This window comes from Notechis scutatus, chromosome 2, assembly GCF_049901735.1.
Source record: "Notechis scutatus isolate UNSWTSFEM ecotype Mainland chromosome 2, rNotScu1.2, whole genome shotgun sequence".
Taxonomy (NCBI): domain Eukaryota; kingdom Metazoa; phylum Chordata; class Lepidosauria; order Squamata; family Elapidae; genus Notechis; species Notechis scutatus.
The window spans coordinates 219296798-219318562 of NC_142010.1; the positions used below are offsets into that span (position 1 = coordinate 219296798).

The 21765-nt window shown below is 37.1% G+C and overlaps 1 long non-coding RNA gene across 1 annotated transcript in view; it reads left to right on the forward strand.

The window, feature by feature from the left end:
* The window catches only part of LOC148132519 (uncharacterized), a 79202-nt gene extending 58139 nt beyond the window's left edge, over positions 1–21063 (forward strand). The window contains exons 2-4 of the long non-coding RNA XR_015747357.1: positions 13325–13388; positions 16878–16994; positions 20110–21063. This is a non-coding gene — a long non-coding RNA (uncharacterized LOC148132519). The remainder of the gene's footprint in view (positions 1–13324; positions 13389–16877; positions 16995–20109) is intronic.
* Positions 21064–21765: the final 702 nt, after the last annotated feature.

Genomic DNA, 21765 nt, shown 5'->3' on the forward strand with positions numbered 1-21765 from the left:
CTTCCATCACAATCTGGCACACGCCAATTTGACAATAAAAATGCAGTAAAATATTATGTAGGCATATTTATATGTTGCAGAACAATGAGTTTTGCGTTGGCACAAGTAATTATGATAGTAAATTGGATTGTCAAAAAGTCAGGTAACAAAATAGGCATTACAACCTATCACATCTCAGCCCTGAGGTAAACATTTTTGAACTTTTCATAAGTATAGATCTGTATTATAATGGGATGGTAAATATATAACTGGCAAATGAAATCCTAAGGCGCATAATAGTAAATGGGTTTTTCCTGAAAAAATAATTTTCTCATTTGTCCAACATAGGTTAAAAGAGTAAACACGATTAAGGCAGTAAGTTTTAACCCACTGCAAGCTTAGCGGGAAATGAAAGTAATATATTAGTATGTGGGAGGGGCTGGTTCCACTTGCCTTAAAAGATATGGCAAACAGCCCTCTCTTCAAGAGATCATAATAGATCTAACTGTACTGGACAATTTTAATCCAATCTCCAACCTCCCTTTGGGGGAAGGTATTGAGAAAGCAGTAAGCCTACAACCTCTAAGGATTCTGCAGGAAGTAGATGAACTGGATCTGTTGCAGTCAAGGGTTAGGCTGAGTCGTAGCATTAACTCTGTTGGTCTCAGGATGGGACCAGCCTGGTCCTTTTTGAACTCTCATCAGCTTTTGATACCATGAGAGCTTTCTGAACCAGCTGAAAGTGTTGGAAATGGGTCATATTGGCCTCTAGAGGTTCTTCTTGTTTCTCTAAAACAGTTCCAATCAGTGTTGGAGTATGTGTGGGGGAACAATTCTAGCTCTAGGTCTCTGCTTATAATGTACTGCAGAGCTCAAGTTTCTCCACACTCTTATTTAATATCACATGAAATGATTAGATAACTTTATCTATTGATACAGGGTCAAGTGTCATGATCATGTACATTATTTCTACACTACATCATCCTGTTGATCATTGATTCTTAACAAAGTTATGGTTCCTAATGATTTCTGCCCACTCCACCGAATTTTACAGAATGAACATATTCTAGGTTCCCTGGGTGAAGCACTCTGACCTGGTAAATCCTAGGCAGGTTGCCTTTCCTGTCATGGTGCTTGATATGGTTAGCCCCAATTCTATTGGCCTTTTGAAAGCCTGTAAAGAGTTGGGTAATTCTGCCAGGCAATGGGCTGGGATGTTAGATACTGGGGTTGTGACATGGATGTATACGAAGTATGCATTTTGAGAATCAGGATGTATGGCGATGACTTGAGTTCTTCTTTGTGTTTTATGGTTGGTTATGTGTTTTTATTCTCTTTGCCACCTAGAGTTTCATTGAATAGATGGATAGATGGATATTTGATTAATATAATAACAATAAATAAATAAATGCATGTGAAAACATTACATAGAGTACACACAAACATTCATAGGAGCTGGAAAGTTGTGTATCCTAAGCCAGTCTTCCATCTGCATAACTGCATGAGCATCTCTAGCAATGGGATGAAAAAAGGTAATATGGTATTTCTGATTGTGTGTTTGAAGTCTTAATCCTTATTTACGTGTGTTGTAACCATGATGTACAAAAATTGGTGTCAGGTTCTGATAATGTGGTCAAAGTCACTCTTGACTTTTTTTTTTTTTTTAAATGAACTTGTTAAAAAAGTCTATTAACAGAAAGAAAAAAGAACATAAAACATAGAATCAAGAAATTTACAAATATAATAAAAGTAGATTTTTTTCAATATTTCTTTAAGTGATTAAAATAACTACATTACATTGTTTTAAAAATCTGAAAATTGCTATAAAACTTTAAGCAAAGTTGACAAACATCAGATTCCAAAGACAGGATACCATGAATCATTAAATGAAATTGTAAACTCAGACAAATTGTGCGTTTACTAAGAGAAGTCTTTTCTAATTTAAAAGGACTTATGTATTAAGATTTGATGTAGAGAGCAACCAAATTCTGGATGTACCAGTAATCCATATATTCAATTGTTATATAACCTGACTTCTTTGATGTCTTTGCAGGTGCCCCTAACTATGAGTATTTTATTGCATTCTTAAAGGCTGGGAACCATACATGTGGGTCTCCTCCAAAGTCCTTTATGAATGTCCTTCCTCATTCAGTGGTTGATAGTGCCATGCTTCATTTTCTGATGTTACTATATTGATAACAAGAAAGACTTCTGCATATGTTTGCTTGAATATAAGAAAAAGTGTGGACATAGTACAGTCTTTTTAGCATTTGAAAATGTTGATAGATTTAGAAATTGAAGGGATTCCAGAGGAACAAAGTTGTTAGTTCAGGGGTATCAAATTCATTTTCATTGAGGGCTGCATCAGGTTGTGTTTAATCTTGGGGGCCAGAAAGGCATGGCCAGGGTGGGTGTGGTCAGGGTAGACATGGCCACCTCAACGTCACTCGTGTTGAAGATGCCTGTGTTGGCTCGAGTGCTCTGCAAGCAAAAAGGGAGCTCAGAAGGCTGCGATGTCCTATTGCAACCATCTGGTAGTGAAAATGGAGCTCAGGAGGGCCCCTCCCGAGATCCATTTTTACTGGCAGAGGGTTGCAGGAGACCATCACAGCCACCCGAGCTCCCTTTTCACTTGCAGAGGCACCACAGGCCAGTCCTTTGCTATTTCCAGGGCAACCTCATGGCCAGATCTAAGAACCTCATGGGCCGAATCTGGCCCACAGGCCTTGAGTTTGACACCCCTGCACTACTTTATCATTTAACCCCCTTTAGTCTAATCTACTGACAAATTATTCGGCTGATGCCTGCAGCATTCCCAATCTACTAGACTGAAGTAGATGGATAAAAACTATTGGGAGAAGAAAGTCCCTTAATTAGCCTGATCCCAAGCCATGTAGGACAATGAAGGTGACAACCAGCACCTGGAAAAACACTGGCAACCAACGCAGCTCCCATAGCAGTGGTGTTACATATGCCATATAATTGGCACCATTAACTACCAATGCAGATGCATTTTGCATCAGTTGATGCATGCTACCTTTTCAACCTTTTCTAAAAAGGGGAAGTTGAGGATTGGACATAAATTGTATGAAATTATATTATCATGATACAATATGTTTTGTCTAGGAATGTTTGGTTTCTATTTATGTTGTTGTTGTTCAGCCTGTTTTTATTCTATAATAGTTTGCATTTTCTTCCTTCTTTCCTTCTTTCTGTAATTTAGTTCTTATTAACTAATCACTGGTCTGTGCAGCCTTAATGATGTCTCTGCAGTCATCCCAGAGGTGATACAGGTAATTGGCTTTTGAACCATTTCTGTGGTTACCAACATTTGATTAATGAAATATGTGTGAAACTTCTTTTTTAATCTGTATAACATGAGAAATTCTAAATGTAAATAGAAAAGCCTGAATATTTCTGAACATAAAAAAGGTGTTGAAAGAATATTGTAAAATAGCACAACATATTATAAATATGAAACATCTAGAGAGCCACTGGTGGAAGAAAAGGAACAAAGGCAAATGAACATGAACTAAAGCTGGTATTAGATCTTATCTCGTAACGGTAAGGGTAATAAAATATAGTTATTTCTCCACACACACACATTCTCTCTGTCCCCATTTGCTTTTGCTCCTCTCTTACACTGTCCTTGCTACTAAGCTGCTCTTTTAATCTGCTTTGCCCCTGCAACACTCCCCACACCCCGGAATTTCTCTAACTGAAAATGTCTTTCTTTTTTCTCTCAAGCATTCTTCTCCAACTTAGCTATGAAAAAAAATCCTTTCTCTTTTTTTTTGCAAAAGAGTCTCTATGTAGCCCTATATTTGATACATACTTCTGCTCATAAACAATTTTTAACAATTCATAAAGGATAGGAAATGAAATTATAAGGAATATTTGAAGAGTAATTCATCCTCGCATGTCCCTTTTATTGGACGATATTGTCCCATGCACCTTAAATCATTACTATATCCATTATAATCTTTGGTTTTCTCCAAAATGATGCACCAAAATATTTCTTACCAAATCAACATATACGGACATGCTATCTCAGTTCCTTATGCTTTTTCAGGCTATTTCTCTATTGGCTCAAATTAGTATCAACTGCATAATGAATTCTGACTATACACAAATGTGCATCCAAACCTAGAGATTCTACAAAAGAAACTAGATTTGATTGAAATACTCCTTTACTGCATATTTATAACTTCAAATAGTATAGATACAAAGTTAACCTGTTTGTTAAAGCAGCAAGCAAAAAGGTAATTTTCAGAGATGAACTGGCTGATTGATTATATATGCTGATTGATTATATATGCTTTTATGCCAATTCAATTAAAGTTGTAAGTGACCCAGGCAACAGTAATAATTATAACATAATCAATAATATAAAAACAATATCTGCCTTAACATTTAACAATAATTCAAGTCATAATCATCTGTCATAAAGCATAGCATAATAATTCATCAGAACCTTACATATCCCAGGTACACATGACCCAGTTCTCACATTTTCAAGAACTTTCTAAATGTCAAAAGAAAGAGAGATTAAGTTACATCTAGAGAGAGGGCATGAGTATTAATGACATGCCTTGTATATATAAATATTCTACTAGAAGAAATCATTGTCTGATATAACCATATTCCAAGCCAGATAATTCTTTAAAGTTTAACTTAGTTCAACTATAATTCCTGAACTGTACTTGGAATACATCAACAATTTTCAACACTTATCTTATATAATAATGCCAAGTTGTTCCCAATAGTACATAGGGCATTGACGTTGCACTAGTTGTATTTTGTGGTTGTAGTTTGTATGCATACTTTGCAAGCATAGTTTCATTTAAAGTATATTATGGTACTATGCTATACTATACTGTACTGTACTGTACTGTACCGTACCATACCGTAGCGTACCATACCATACCATACTATATTGTCTTCTTATCAAAGGATGAAACATCATGACTTACTTTGGCAAAGATCTTATGATATTTTACAGTTATAATTTGTATTTTATTATACCATAATATTACATGATATAGCTAACTTGTGACTATTGATATTTTATATATAAAATAGATTTTCCCCTTCTTTTCATAGTCTATTTAGTTTTTTTTAACCTTTTTCTGTTTCTCTGTCTCTCTCTTTTAAGATTAAGAGTTCTGTTTAATTGTGTGAAATTTTTCATGTGTTTTGGTGTTGTGTCTATATTTAATGTTTTGCATTTTATTTCTAAATTTAAATTTTAAAAAGCTTCTTTTGGCGGGAACCTAGCCATCTTTGAAAACAATCTGATGGGAAGGATGAATCACAGAATCATCTACAACGGGGTGTCAAACTGGCGGCCCACGGTCTGGATGCGTCATGCACAGGCCATGCCCATCCCAGCTCTGTGAATGGGAAAAATGCTGCGAAACATCAAGGGACAGCAACGTGATGCAGTTTGACACCCATGGTCTATAATGATGAGAAATACCCAAGGCATTTAGCCCTTGAATTCATTTGGAATTAGCCTCTGGCTAGGCAGGTCTATTGAGGTGATGAAAGCAAGGTTTTGTGTAGTTAACTGGGATGAGTTTGAACCTCATAGTAAGATGGATAGGATCCTTGGATTCCCCTCCTGGTTAGTGAGTCCTGCTTTGTTGGATTCATATAGTTCTGAGGGAAGGGGTGGTTCTTCCTGCTTTGGTGTGCCTCTTCCCAAAGAGACTTTTCCTGGCCCTAATCACACTGGATAATATTTGTTCAGTTCCAATCTTTTCCTTTTAGGAAAAGTTACTGGAATGTAGATATTTATTATGCATCTCCTATTTGAGTAACTGGAAGCTGTGGGCAAACTGAACGGGGAGAAAAAGGTAGACATTAACCCTGACAAGACTGAGTGGCTGCCTTGTGGTTGAGTGGTTATATAGTATACTTCCCTATTCTAATTTTATGATCTTAATCTGCCAACCTTCCAACCAAAGCTATCCATTTTTCTCCACCAATTCTGCTCAATTCTGCTAATACTCCTTGTGTGAGGGCAGGAGAACCTATGGCACTCCTCTAGATCTCTATCTTCTTCACCTGCTAGCACTCTAACACAACTGTCTATTCTAATAGTTTTCCCATTTCTTAATCTATTCCTTCTAGTCCAGCTCACTGTCAGCCTTACAAGGTAGACCAGACTAAGAAGCCATTGTCAAAGTAGGTCAGTATTAAATTTAATACTTTTATTTACAATATTTATTGTAAGAGCTTTATTAATAGAATTTTGCATAATAATGTTCTTATTTTCTCTCCCATTTTATCTTTCTGTGAACCAGAGAAGGGCTTCTCAGAGGTATTTTCTCAACTTACTTTCTTGGCCCAGGCTCATGCTGTCTTTATTTGAATATTGTTATGGTAGTAGCTCTCCCTTCTTCCTTCAAGGCTGTGCCCTCTACAACCACTACCTTCTCTCCATTCCTTCATTATCCACCCAATGCCCAGTTCATGTTTTTAAGGGTCTCTCCTTTTACCTGCTCCATGATGTCACAGATTTTCTTGACTTTCAACAATTCTTTCTATCTTCTTGAACTGTATTTCTGAGTCTGATGGCAGCCATTCCAGTCCTCCATTTTTATTCTAGTGGCTTTTGGAATTTGATTGCTAGCAACTATATACTCACCCATTCCCAGAAGCTTAAGCCATTGCAACTCTGTAAGAGACAGTTTGTCTTTTCCATTTCATCACCATCCTTGCTGCCTAAATTTTTCTAACTCTATATGACTCTGCCTTATCTGCATTTCATCTCTCCAATTAGCAGGTACAAATCATGCCCAGTTCCACCATCAATCAAGTCCGAACAATCTCACTGTTCCCACTGTTTTCACCAGTCCTCCTTCATTTTCCCTCAAATCAGCTGTGATCATCCTCTATCACACTCTAACTACCTTCGTTCTCAAAAATGGATCCTTATGGCCTGATTTTCTCTTCTTTTAGTGATGTTTTTCCTTTTTTCTTTTCAAAAAGTACCCCATTTTGGATTCAGGGAATATGATTCATAAGATACTGAGCAAGTTTCAATCAGCAATATAACAGACAAAATACATAAAGAGATGTATTTTTATGATGGGATTCCTAGCATCAATTATTCTGACCGAATGAGAAATGTATGTGTACAGCCAAAGATGATGAGAAGTCAGGTGGAGAAAAAAAGTAAAAGTATTTGTGGGATTGCTTTTCCACCATTGTGTCCACCCATCCCATGAGGTCTGCAGGTGACGCATGCTAAAGGTCCCATTGATTAGAATGTCATCTAGCAGGATCCAGGAAGAGAAATTTTTTTTGTCAGGGTACCAGCCCTATGGAATGTCATCCCCCTTGAGATCAGACTGGTCCTAACTCTGTAAGACTTTCTCGAGGCTTGAAGACATGGCTTTTTCCTTTTCACAGGATCAGAATATTAAATAGAGCCTGTAAAGTGGCCATACTGACGATTTATTTATTTGATGGATTGATATCGCCCACCCCATAATTCTGAGTAGCATCAAAGGTTATTTAATTGTGGCTGTTAATTGTATATTGATTTTGTGTGCTTTGTTATTTCTTTGTTAACCATCCAGAGTCACTTTGATGAGATGGGTACCATATGAATTGTGAAATAATTAAATGCAGAGGAAGAAATCAGTCCAAAATTAAATGTACGTCTGCCTCAATACAATGAGCAATCAGATTTGAAAGAAGAAAGTGCAGGTGAAAGCCAGGGTGCTCACTTTGTGGGTCTTCTTTTATCCAAAGATCTAGGCATTAAATCAGGGTGGAACTGGTTTCTTCCAAATGTATAGATTCTGACCATGAATGGACATTTTAGCCTCTAAATCTTCACCAAAGGAACAAACTGTTGATTGGCATAAGTATGTCAGATTATGAAATCAAGCTCTTAGGGAGTTATCCTCTCCTTAAGATTGCAATTAGGAGAAGCACCACTGTGTGCTTCATACTTTCCAAAAAAGTAAATGTTGTCTAGTTGTATTGATTACTTGACCCTCAACTGTACCTTACTATGCCTTTTGCCCAATTTTCTTGAATTTTTTTGTGAATTGTCTTCTATATTCTTGAGCTTAGCCAGGTCTCTTTTTCATGCTTCTGAATATGCAAATAACACATCCCATCTGTATTTCATTTTCCTCTGAACCCTTGTTTTAATGTTCTACCCAATCCCAGATTTGTAGTATACAGTCTTTTGTCAGGGTCCTACTGTGCATTTGACTGAATGGACGTTCTCCATAAGCATGGATACCATAATACATGAATTAATTTTTTCAGGTGTCATAAAACTATTGTAGTTGATTCCCCCTAATTACCAATGTATTTAAACAATATTTGATGTTTCAATATCTCTACCATTGTCTCTCACCAGCCAGATTTCCTTTTCTGGAACTCTTCATGAGGCAAGAACCTCATTTTGTTCTTATTTCATTTTGAAAAATGGATTTCCCCCTTAGGCAGACAGGGGGAATCTGGAATCAGTGACTGAATCATGAATTGATGTAGGAATGGCAATCATTGCCTGAAAAATTGAGAACCAAGCTACAACAATCTGGATCTTTTTTGGATTTTTACTTTGTCCTTCTCATCTCATATTTCGTTATCCCATCTCTTCTCACTTTCCCCCTTAGGAAGCCAATTTTGCTGCTCCATTTCAAAGTATATATAGATTAAATAACTGATGTCAAATAATTGCTCAATTTGAAGAGAAATTGATATCTTTTGTATAGCTTTACAAATGGCTTTTTATTTCTTCTACTATTCTTTGGTAGAGGGCAGCTTCTTCATGACTCACAAGTTGTTCCAAGTTTCTGACATAGAAATGATTAATAGGCACAAATGGTGCCAAGAAATTGTACAGATTGCAATACTTACGGATGTGAATCATTTCTGTGAAAGGCTGCAGAGAAACATTCATGATAATGAGACTGTTATGGGGAAAGCAGCCTCAACTCTCATTACTTCTAAGGAAACTAATGTTTGGTTATCATATTATTCTTAGTGGATTTTTGGTAGTGGTCTGATCTGCAATATAAATTTAATTTATTATAATGGTTGAAATAACCACCAAGGATTGAAAGTAATTCCTCCCTGACTTACTACTCTAATTTTCTTTTAACTTTTTTTTTCTCTTGAAATTTAATAATCACCATGGTTTTTTTTCTTGGGCCATTTCCTAAAATGAGTTCATCAAATGAATATCAGCATAGCCAAAATATGAATGAAAGTTTTTAGTAGAATACTTTTTAAAAACAAAATAAGGACTGTCAAATTTCACAAAAATATATTGAAGCCTTTTTTTTAGAAAAAAAACCCACAACCTTGTCAGTAAATAATACAAAGTAATCTTCTCCATCCTGCAACTAACTCTTCTTACCAAATTTAATCAGCATAGATGTATGTTATTCATGTTAGTTTTTAATCTGATTATTTCTCCCTTAAAATGAGGTAGAAAAACATTGAAAGTAAAAAAAGGGAGATATTACGTGTATGAAATAAATCCCACAGATTTCTTTTCAAATGCAGTAGAGGTGATGTGCAAAAATTGAAATGCATTGAAGCCCATTGAAGCATGGAATTGGCTAACATTGATCTTAAAATATTTCTAGTGGTGGAAACTGCATACAAAATCAGCACTCATATTTTGGAGATAATTTTATGAAATTATATTTTGGAGAATTGTATCTAAGAAAAAGCTAATGCAATCCTAAATTGTATTAAGAGAGGGATACAGTCAAGATCAAGGGAAGTACTAATACCACTCTATAAAGCCTTAGTAAGACCACCCCTAGAGTACTTCATCCAGTTTTGGTCACCACATTATAAAAAAGATGTTGAGACTCTAGAAAAAGTATAGAGAAGAGCAACCAGAATGATTAGGGGACTGGAGGCTAAAACATACAACGAACAGTTGCAGGAACTAGGCTTGGCTAGTCAAGTAAAGAGAAGGACCAGGGGAGACATAATAGCGGTCTTCCAATATTTGAGGGGATGCCACAGGGAGGAAGGGGTCAAGCTATTTTCTAAAGCTCCTGTAGGCCAGACAAGGAATAATGGATGGAAACTGAACAAGGAGAGATTTAACCTGGAAACAAGGAGAAACTTTCTGACAGTGAGAACAATCAACCAATGGAACAGCTTGCCCTCGGAAGTTGTGGGAATGCCATCACTTGAGACTTTCAAGAAGAGATTGGACTGCCATTGTCAGAAATGGTGTAGGGTCTCCCGCTTGGGCGGGGGGTTGGACTACTAGATGACCTACAAGGTCCCTTCCAACTCTGATTATCTGTATTATCCGAAAGCATATGTAGTATGCCAGTTTGGTGTATTGGGTTAAGGCACCAGGCTAAAAACTGGGAGACTGTAAGTTCTAGTGTTGCCTTAGACACAAAGGCAGCTGGGAATTTTCAGTTAGTCATTCTCTCTCAGCCCTTGGAAAGGCAAATCACCTCTGAAAATATCCAAGGCATCCTCTTTCTATCTGAATAATTTGATTTTTTTTCTTGCTTTTATTTTCTGTTAATTCAAGACTGTATACTTACCTAGTGTTTTAAGTTTATATACATATATATAAAGGTTTTCATATACAAGAGAATTTTCAGAAGAAAATATGCATGTACCTGTTAGGAAGGAACACAGAAGGCATCCAATATATGTGTATTTAATACAAGATAGTTCACAGAAATTTGAGAGAAGTCCTATACATAGACCAAACTGATTGAATTTATTCTACACATCCCTAGGAAAAATTAAAACCAACAAATCCACACATGTCCTTTATTTTAATAACATATTTTGGGATTATTTGTCATAGGAAGGGCTTCTTGTCATAGGGAAAGCTGGATCCAACTTGGGATGTCCTGTCTCAAGCCTGCTGGAAACTCCCAAGCTCCTTATCTCATTGAAAATTAGATATTGTAGCAGACAAAAGAGTCAGATTGTGTGATATGTTATAAAAGGATAGCAAGGTATTAGTGCTTTCAGATCCAAAGCTCCCTCAATTCACAGATAATGGCCTCCCCTATCAATACAGGGAAAATACACATCAGCCTAGATCTGGCAAAACATAATAGAAACAATGGAATAAAACAAGAAAGGGGAAAGGAAATGACAGGAAGGGAAGGGAAAGGAAAGGAAAAGGAATGAAAGGACTATACTCCTGCAGGATTCCGGATGAAAGTTTCCTCCTTCCAATCTCCCTAGGGTGAACAGTAGAATTTTTCTGTCCATGGTTAATGCATAACATGTATCTTTGCTATTCTTGATTTCCTATGTGTAAATCCATCATACTTCAAAATTGTTGCATCCACATCCCATTTTAGCAGGCATGCAAATTACTGTCATATTCAAGGTGAAGCCGTTTAAAATGAACAGCTTTCATTTTCAATGTTTCCAGCATTATCTTGACAATGGCTTTCTTCTCTTTTGCCCTTGTCCTACAAAGGACATTTTGCATAACTTTCACTATGCTATTTATCGAAACATAACATAATCACTTTTGAATGTCTTTAAAAGGCTTTTACTTTAACAATTTATTAGGATACATATAATACTTAGGACAGAACTGATGAAATTAATAGATTTTAAATGGAAACTTGTGCATCCTGTTTTTATAGATGACAAAATCCTTTGATCTCCCAGAGAATATATAATGACTACATGATAGATAGCAATAGCAATAACACTTAGACTTATATGCCACTTTATAGTGCTTTACAGCCCTCTCTAAGTGGTTTATAGAGTCAGCATATTGCTCCCAACAATCTGAGTCCTCATTTTAACCACTTCAGAAGGATGGAAGGCTGAGTCAACCTTGAGCCTGGTGGAATTCGATCTGCCAAATTGCAGGCAGCTGGCTGTCAGCAGAAGTAATTTACAATATTGCACTCTAACTATTGCACCACCAAGGCTCTCAGATGGCCTACTTTGAAGAGGAACATTTCAACTTGTCTCATTAAAACTTATCAAACTCTGGGACACTGGAGATCATTTTTGCAGGGCAGAAAATAGAGATACATGTCTTCTTTCATATTATCACAACCAACTGGGAATAAAAGTAGATATAGTAGGCTCCTGACTAACATACTCCTTTGTTGGGACATATTAAGATAATGGGGTGGTTTGGAATTCTGTGACTTCCAAGCTTCCCTCAATTTGCCCCTTAAACTGTTCCTTTCTGATTTCTAATTGGAATCTTGATGCTAGACAGCCAAGGTTCTTGGAGAGTTCCATAGTGGGGAAAGCAGAAAGCCATCCAACGGCTATAATCCTCCAAAAGTAGATTATTTATATTCCTAAAGCAAATATTTATCCAGTAGATTTATCCCTCTGAAGGTGGAGCTTTTGATATTACTTTAAAATGGGACAGTAAATGCATTCTACGATCCTTGAAGCAGATCATCCTAAGGAATAGAGAGATGCAATCAGAATGCATAGATTTACAAACAAAATATCAAAATATTTGATTTTTGCTCAAGAAGAAACTAAAGCAATTGCTGCTCCAGAGTCCTAGTACTGCATGTCTGGGTGAGGTCCTCTCTTAAGCTTCTGTCTGCCTAACAGTTCAAAAGCATGTTCTATGTGAGTAGATAAAATAGGTATCACTTCTGTGGGAGGATAAGCAGTGCAGGCTGTCAGATTCCTGCCCTCTGAACCTTCCCGGTTGCTGTGCCCATTTGTGAGGCGTCTCTGGGCAGGGAGAGGGCACTGAATGACACTGCATGAACAACCACTTGTCTTTCTTTCTGGTGCAAAGCCAATTTTCCCTTTTGTGGGACACCAAAGGAAGTGCAAAGTACAGGGCTGGTACTTTGGCAGCCAAATTACTACTCTGTAATTGCATTGTAGTATTCTGGCTTAATGTAACAATGCCATATGGCAATAATAATAATAACACAACCAGATGAGATAATTCTAATTTATTCTAAGACTATAGTAATATAAACATACACGTCTGATAATATAAATATTCCACTGTCACTTTTAACGCCCTGATTAATTAAGGTGTGTCCTTCCTAAGTAAGGGTTTGTGGTCTCCTGCCTCTCTTGTCTGAGGCAGCATCTCTTCCTTGCATGCCTCAAGATGATTCTTACATACCATTACATCTGGTCACATTCCCTGTTTGGTCTATCTAGTAAGGTTGAGAAAAATATGGTAGTATAAAATAATTTGTGGTAATGCCAATTATCCTTATATCCTTCTTTGGAATCATTGGCTAATTTCTTGTAAACCAGGGGCCTAACAAAAGTTTGTGTTTTGCAAACCCATAAAACACAAGAAAAGAGGAAAAGCTGAAGAGGGGAAATATATGTCTTTTTTCTTTTTTTGCAGGAAGGGAATGGTGGCAAGACTCCATGGCTCAGCTCGCTCAAAGGGTATCAAAATTTGGAATTCTGTGAGTGTGTTTGTTCACTGGTACTGTTTTTAGTAGAAAATGTCTTCTGCTGGCTTCTGCTAGGGAGACACCAAGTCCTCTGAATTGAATGAATCACCTGAGTCACACTTGTTCATTGCTGAAATGGTTTTGAGTGGGACAATCATAGTATTATGAATGAATCACAAACTAGAACCTGCATTGTTCTTTATCAGGAGGCTCTGGCTCAGCTTTCATGTCATATAGTGGAAAAAATGTCTACCGCTCCTTGTTCTCTTGTTGAAATGCAAGTGGCAGCAAGGCATACTGAGAACAAATTGCATAACAATGGGCCCCTATTGGGATTCAGAAAGGTATTAAATATTTATCCCTCTCTCTAGGCTGGTGGATGTAAGAAGGCTATATACAATAGAAGAAAGGTGACAAATTGGACATAGTTGGGGGAAAGCATAGTATAATCAGCAGAGATATATTTATATTTAATTTCTTTTTTTGTATTTAACTGTTTAACTATTTTAATTGTTTTGATGATTGTTTGCTGCCCAGAGTCAGTGCTTTGAGGTGGGTGGCTATACAAATTGAATTAATGAAAGGATGAATGAATGAACAGATGGATGATGAAAGAAAGAAAGAGAAAGAAAGAGATATAGAGTTTGTTAAATGGAAGAAGGTAGAAAACTCAAGTGAGATATCAGGCATCAAGCTTGTCTGTTTTCAGCCAAATTCTCTGACATGACGCAAGGGCTGTTACTTAGAAATAACTAGATTTGCTCTATTTTGAGGGAAAGGAACTATGTACATCACAGAGCTGAGAAAATATGTTCTATATTTTGAACTGTAAAAATTTAGGATTCCATATAGGCATTCAAAAAAATAATTATCTCTCATAAACTATAAATGCTGACAGAGACAATCATAAGCCAGGGTAACAAAAAATAATAAAAAGCAGCATATTTAGTCTTGGTATTTGCAGATGTATAAGACTTTAAAAGATGGGGAGATATCACCTTCCCCCCTCCAACATTCCAGTGAGATTTCGGTAGATATAGTGTTAAATATTGATTCAAAAAAGAAAATGGGGCACATTCTTCTATTAGAATGTGCTTTTGTTGTACCAAGGGATGCAAAAGAAAACGATAATTTGCAGTTTTCAAATCAAAATACTGTGATTAATGATGCTACAATCTAGTATGATAGAGACAGGGATATAATTCATGGAATCCATTAGCAACTCTACTGAAATGGTTTTATGGATCAAAATTTGCATACAAAAATATCAAGACAAAAGAATAGGATTAGTTCAACACAAAGCTTTTCCCCCCCCACACTTCCAAATATCAAATAGAAATAACTTTCCTAAAGGTTTGTGATTGTAAAGGATTCTACCTCCTCCCATTCTCATCCTTTTTTTAAAAAACAATCTTTATATTTTCAGGATCAATCTGTGGGATCTGTCATTTCTAAACAAAAATATATAATCATGAGGATCACGTTGGCTTTTATGGAGTCTGCACTAGTTACTTTGCCTCTGTGGCCACTCTGAAAGATGCAGCTTCAGTTACAGATCCTTGAATAGCACTAACAAAAGAAATCATTTCTCAAGTACCCTTTAAAAATCTTTACCTTGTTCTCTCTTGGTGTACATATCAGAGAATTTAATCAATAAAAAAATGTAAAAGAGAGAACAGTGCAAATAAAAGCCCTTAATATGCAAAGCCCTTTGCTTTCTTTGATTGCACTGCTAGAAATGTATTTTTGTTAAGCACTTTTCTTGGAAGACTGGTAGGCTTTTCCTACAGGAAAGCCAAAAGCATCTATACTCATATATAAACGACTAATTCCCTAATGAGCTGTGAGGATAATACCTTGCTAACTTTTTTCCCAACAGACCAAAAACAGATGCAGATAGCAGAAGAAATGAACATTTCCTGTTTAATGGGAAAAAAAGGAAAAAGGTAGCAATGGGGAAAAATATGTAGAAATGCATTTTGCAAACAGTATAATTAGATATAGGATTGTTACTGGACATGATGGGTATAAAAATCAGGTAGACAGCGTATCCAGTCCAGAACTGGTGAGATATGAACAGATCCATTAACACAAATGCTATGGAACATAAGGCATAATCAATTGACAAGTTAATGAGTCATAACAAATCAATGCTTTTTTATCTAAATTGACTATGTTTCCAATATTCAATTACTCTTTTGATTAACATTAGGCACATTTATAAATGGCTGCACCTACATTGTTAACTGTACATGGTCTTTCTGTAACAAACTCGTGACATGGGAGGGATAGCTGTAAGCTCATAACCATTTCAATCACTCTCATGATTGTGAAGAGTACTATAACCTCTATGTGATGACCCATAGTCTCTCAAAATAACCCCAAACCCAAAACATATATTAAAGTCTGGTAAGGCCTTCAACTTAACTTCACTGTTTTATTAGGCACAGTTTAAAGTCACAAAAGTAAATAATGAGGCTAACAGAAAACCAAAACAAACCGCATTGATGAGAGTTCTGAAGCAAGCCAAGATAACTAATCATAAACTCCAGGCAAATAACCGAGAAAAGTCCATGGGAAGAACACCAACAAAGATAAATCTCTTTCAAGGTAAACACTAATTGACTCCAGCAATTCTAACTACGTAGCTGAAAAACTTATATACATAGCTCCCAGCTGCAAGCCACAAGGAGGATCATGGTAATCTCCTCTTGAGTAGACCTCGCTTTTCCCTGATCCTCTCCTCCCTGCGTGACCAAGGATGGATAGGGGATGGGCCTGGATCCTCCTCTGACTGCTCAGCCGGACTCTGCCCTTCCCCAGCCTCCTCCACCACCTCTGGAGCCACACTCCCACTCCCTGTTGGCTGTTCTTCCTCTTCCTCAGACTCCACCAGGGCATGACACTCTATCTCAAAGACTCTATAATCTTTGAGATGTTTTGGGGGCACAAAAAGTTATTTTGTAAGGATACCAAGATTGAATTTGTATCTGCAGAACATATAAGAGTTGGGGGGTTTAGCAAGTTGGGGGTAAAAAAAAGTGGGGTGTTGAGTGGATATATTTCAGGTGTGGTAGGAGTTGGAAGTTGTGCTGCCTCACGGATATAAAGCCTGAAGAAGCACAATCCCACTGTGACAGTCTCTGGGATGATCAGAGAGGCAGAACTGTAGAATAGCTGGGATGAGAACAAGAGCTATCCAGGTCTTTTGGTCTGAACCCTTTGATGGTGGCTAGAGCAGCAGTGAACTATGAGCTGGGCTTATAGCCACGCTGCTTATCAGTTGTATGGCAAAAACTGAGACTCCACTGCTCAGCTGTTGGAGATCATCAGACAATATGGTATCAACAGTCAATTTGGTGCTTCTTCTCCAGATAGCAGAAGATACAATAGCAGTGAGCTCTGTGGTATAAACCAACTTCTGGACTGCAGTGACATGATATAGATGGCTGTATGAGATTTGATTTGGCTTTATGTTGGTAACTGATCTTTTTTATTCAGGAAAAATTATAGTTTTGATGACAACATAAAAGATTTCTCTCAAGGGCCTGGCTGTATGGGTGCTCAGATTTCTCCTTCCTACTCCTATTTAACATCTACATGAAGCTGCTGGATGAGGTTAGTATGTTGATGACACTCAGCTGTATTTCTTTGCCATGGGCAAACCAAATGATGCCACAAAGTGCTTATTACCACCTATAAAGACCTAGATCAAGGGTCTTCAAACTTGGCAAGTTTAAGACTTGTGGACTTCAACCCCAGAATTCCTGAGCTAACATGACTGGAGGAGGAATTCTGGGAGTTGAAGTCCACAAGTCTTAAAGCTGTCAAGTTTGAAGACCCCTGACCCAGATGGTATGGAGGCAGGCTATTTACAGGACTGCATGTTGTTTCTCAGGTGTTTCTCCTTTCCCCTTCAGAACCAGCAGGAAGGACATGCTCAGGGTTCCTTCCATTAAATAATGTCACCTTGTTAGAGTCAGGAATCATGCCTTTTCATGTGGTAAACACTCTATGATCCTGATCCTGCTAGCATCTCATGAGAATCAAGGATATGGCTATTTCCTGCAGTTGGACAAGGGTGGCAACATAAAAGCAACATAATATAAAAAGCCCAACAGATATAAGAGAACAGTGCAAAAAAAAAAAAAAAGACACATCTCTATGTCACTTCCAACTCAGAAAGAGCCTGGCCAGTACTCTAACCCAAGGTCTTAGGGAACAGTCACACTTTTTATGCTTGCTTGAAGGTGTGTGAGGTGTCTCCACTCCTCTTTGTGCTTTCTACTCTCCTGATCGATAAGTAACAGGGGAAATAATACAATGGTAATAAATCAGAGGTCTATTTACAACTGGTAAAGCACTCTAAAATGAAGCATTCTTTATCAGATAAATGAAACGTCCACTTTCCAGCCAAACAGCTAAATATAACTAGAATTCAGTGTTTTATTCCTACTTCATACTTACTGGTAGAAATAAAAATGGCTAATTATACTGAGTGGTATCTTTCTCCCCTCCCTCCCTTTCTTTCTCACTTAGTTAAACATCTGGCTGGTCAAATGTGCTCTCCCTCAGTTTTCCTCTTTCCCATGGAGATCACCTGTATCTTTGAGTGGTCCTTCCTTTGCTTCAGCTGTTCCCTTCAGATTGTTCCCTTCTCCATTTCAGATGTCTTACCCAAGGTATCCCACAAACAATAAAGACTTTCAGCAATGCAAATTTGATCAACCCATATCAGGATCTGCAGCCTTCATTGTTTTTTTCCTAAAACAGTGAGCTTCAACACCCATAGCTGCCTAGAATCCTTTATGATTTCCTGCTTTCCTTCTAAAAATTTCTTCTTCTCAGAAGTTCCTTTTCTGAAGATTTCATCTTTGCCAGCTCAGCAGCTACCCTTCCATTCACTTGTTCCAAAAATGAAACTAAGCTACCTCCTTCTGCTTCTACCAATCTGGTAAACAGAACAGATCACCTTGTTTTGAGTCTCTGAGTAACTACATGTGAGGATGCTAAAAGTTCATGAGGGAGAACAGGCTGTTACAGTCTTTGCTAATACACAGATACTATATGTCACTTTATACAATGCATGTTTTCTGGGGGGGGGTGCACTACACAATTCAGAAATGTTTGCAGTCAGAAATGAAAATGGGATGGCTCATTTACATGCACACATAAAATGGAATTGTCCCTGATCCTTAGAAATGATAGCGCCTAAAAATGAAGACTGTGAGGCAATCACCAAATAGTGCTTATAGAACTTAAGTTCATAATATGTTTGAGTAACATAGATCTGTACTGTTTAGATTAGCTTAAGAATACATTTGTACTGAAGTTTTTATTGTAGCTATGTCACTAAGACATAAAATGGGAATTCAGTCAATCAGTTTTTCAATATTCTTTAAAATGAAGCAAGGGACCGATATCTTTGAAGTCAAATGATCCAGCTGGTTGCATGTAAGCTTTCTTTCCTGCTTTTCAAATTGGCTAAATTGAAAATAAACCTCTCTTTAATAAACAAAAAATAGATGTCAAATGGTTATTTTGAGTGTATATGATGCTAATTCACAATATGATGAGTCTACCTGTGGAGACTGACCAGCCACCTTGTGGAATGTTTAAATGGAGGTTTTCCCTATACATGGGAAATGATATAGGTTAGAAGATCCTTGTGCTCTCTTACACTCTACAATTTTATCATTTTTAAATATTACAAAGTCTTTACTTTTTATCTCTCAACTCTGTTGAGGTAATTCCCCATTAGGAGAATGAGCGCATACAGGGAGACGTATTTGAGAGTAGTGTTTGAATAATACACACACACAGCACACAGATACACTGTACAGTAAATGTAGGTTTTTACTTCCAGAAACGTTAAGCAAAGTCCAAAATAAGCAATCCAAAATCATTCACAGGTAAAATCAGTCGGTTTTTATCCAGGGATAATCCAATAACAAATTCCAGTATCAAAAACAGTTCAGTATCAGACTTACATTAAATCCAGAAGTATTAGTCAATTAGGAAAAATGGAGGAACGGCAATACTTTCCCACAGAAGGAAACAGAGACTGAGACACACTCTGTTCTGAGATTAAGACTAAGACAACCCAGGTTTCTGGCTCCCTCTTATGGCCATTTGAGAAACCACACCTAATTACAGTTTTGCATTTTCTTAAAGATACAATTTTAAAATGTTTATCCTGGTTTATACATTTCTAACCCAAATACCTGTTAGGTGACTTATATTCCAAACAAACTCTCTCCCATTTGTGATCTCATTCAAGCATTTACACTGCTCCTTTATCCCTGGAGAACGTCAAGCTCTTCAGCAGTTAACCTAAACTCACTAGCTCCTGAAATAGGACCACAAAAGCAAGTGAGAGAAGGGGACCTATGAACAAAAATAGGCATCTTGTGAGGCAGGACCAATCCCTGAAAGGAAATGGCAGGCACAAGGAAAACTATCTATACTATAGCATCCAATAACACTTGACTTCTTTGAGGTTGGAAAGTACTAGAAAAAGGAAAATGTCAGGTGCTGTGTGATTCCTAATCTAGCGTGAGCACCAGCCTACTATAGTTATCAATACAAAGCAATATGGATGGGAATTCTACATCAGCTTTTTTTTAAAAGCCAGGAGCAGTGTAGGAAATGCACAACTAGGCAGAAATGCTCATAGAGTTGCTAGGTGACAAATTGGATAGATCTGACATGTGATTCCTCTCTTTGTCAACAGAATTTCTTCCAGAAAAAGAACCCTAAAGCCATCAAATCTGTCCTTCAGTTTTATGAATTGTACATTGGAAACATAACATAGTGCTATGTTAATGTATTATTAATCAGAAACCAAAATTACTTTGTTTAAATCCAAAGAAACAGGGAGAAGTCTACATGTCATCATAAAACAGACGTGCTGGAAGCAGTAAAAAAATCTGTACAAATTTTGCAACATTTCATGGATTGTACTCTGGCGACTTAAAAATGTAATAACTCCCTTCCTCATCTCATTCCTTGTGATTATTATTTCTATCATACTAGAGGGCAGTCCAAGTAGTTAAAATACAAGTTGGAGCATTCAAAAGGAAAATGAGCTTTGGGTAGATTTGCTTGCTCAGTGAAATACAATCAAGTTATGAGCAAGGTTTTTTTTTTTTTTACTGACTCCAAAATGTTCTTCCTAGTTCAGTCTTTGTTTTATGTCCTTGCAATCTCTTTGGACTAGTGCGGTGCATCAAGAAAAAAAATCTCCTCTGGAAATTATGCTGCAATAGCAAGAATGTATTTTGTCAGAGAAGTCCATACTGGATTCTTGTTTACTGAAAACCTCACTGACCTTTCTAAGAAGACCAAAATGGCTCCAGTAAAAGAGGAAATAAGAGTTGTGAGAACAAGTCAAATTCAGAATGAGAATGAAGAAAGAGATAGACAGACTGAAAGACATATGCATTGTCTGGGCATCAATGTAAATTCCATACTTTCTATAAAACTGCTAAATGAGTTTTTGCATGCACAAAATAATTTTTCTTCACCTTTGATCAGTTTCAAAGAAGGAAGGATGTATTTACAATATTGACAGAATTATCTTAATTGTTCAACAAATGTAATTAGAGCTGTAACAGAGGCTTTTTAAAAATAATAATGGATCATGTCAATGTGCTTGTAAACAATACAATAAAAAGCAGAAAAACAACAAAGCCAATTCAAACTGGAAATGCCTCTTCCAAGATTATATTTTATCTCCTATTTTGTTTTCTAATGATTGCATCCCTTGTATATCACTTTCTCCCCAGAATGGCTTCTTAATTCTTGTAAGAAAAAACCTGATATTTTATTGGCCCCAACCCTGCTTGCCTCTGCAGACCTGGTTAATCCCTGAGGTACTGTCTACTTTCTGGATATTCTGCTACTGGTGATTCTCTAATTCTGTTTTATTGCTGTTTGCTACCTGGAGACATGTTTTGTGTGTTGGGCAATCATCTAAATCCAATAAATAAATAAATTCTGCAGCCATTCAATCCTTCTGGCTCTAAAGCAGAGTGCTGTAAAAGGCCACTTGAATGAATGAATGAAGTTGAGTCGGTGAATGGATGGATGGATAGATAGAAAAAAAGGGATGATCTTGACATAGATATGTAGGTTCCATTGCCCTAGGCAAAAAGGACTGTAACATTTTTCAAGTCCAGAGCATGATAATATTTGGAAGAGGCTTAGGCAGACATTTCCTAATTGACTATACATAAAACTATAAGAAAGGCAGAGGTCTGTCTAGTGGAAAAGAAAGATATCTAGATGTTATGGCTCCAATTCCTGAGTCTGCATTGTTAGAGGAAGAGGACTCGGAAGATGAGGAGGAGGAATTGGGAATGCCTTCCTCCCTAGGACCTTCCTCTTC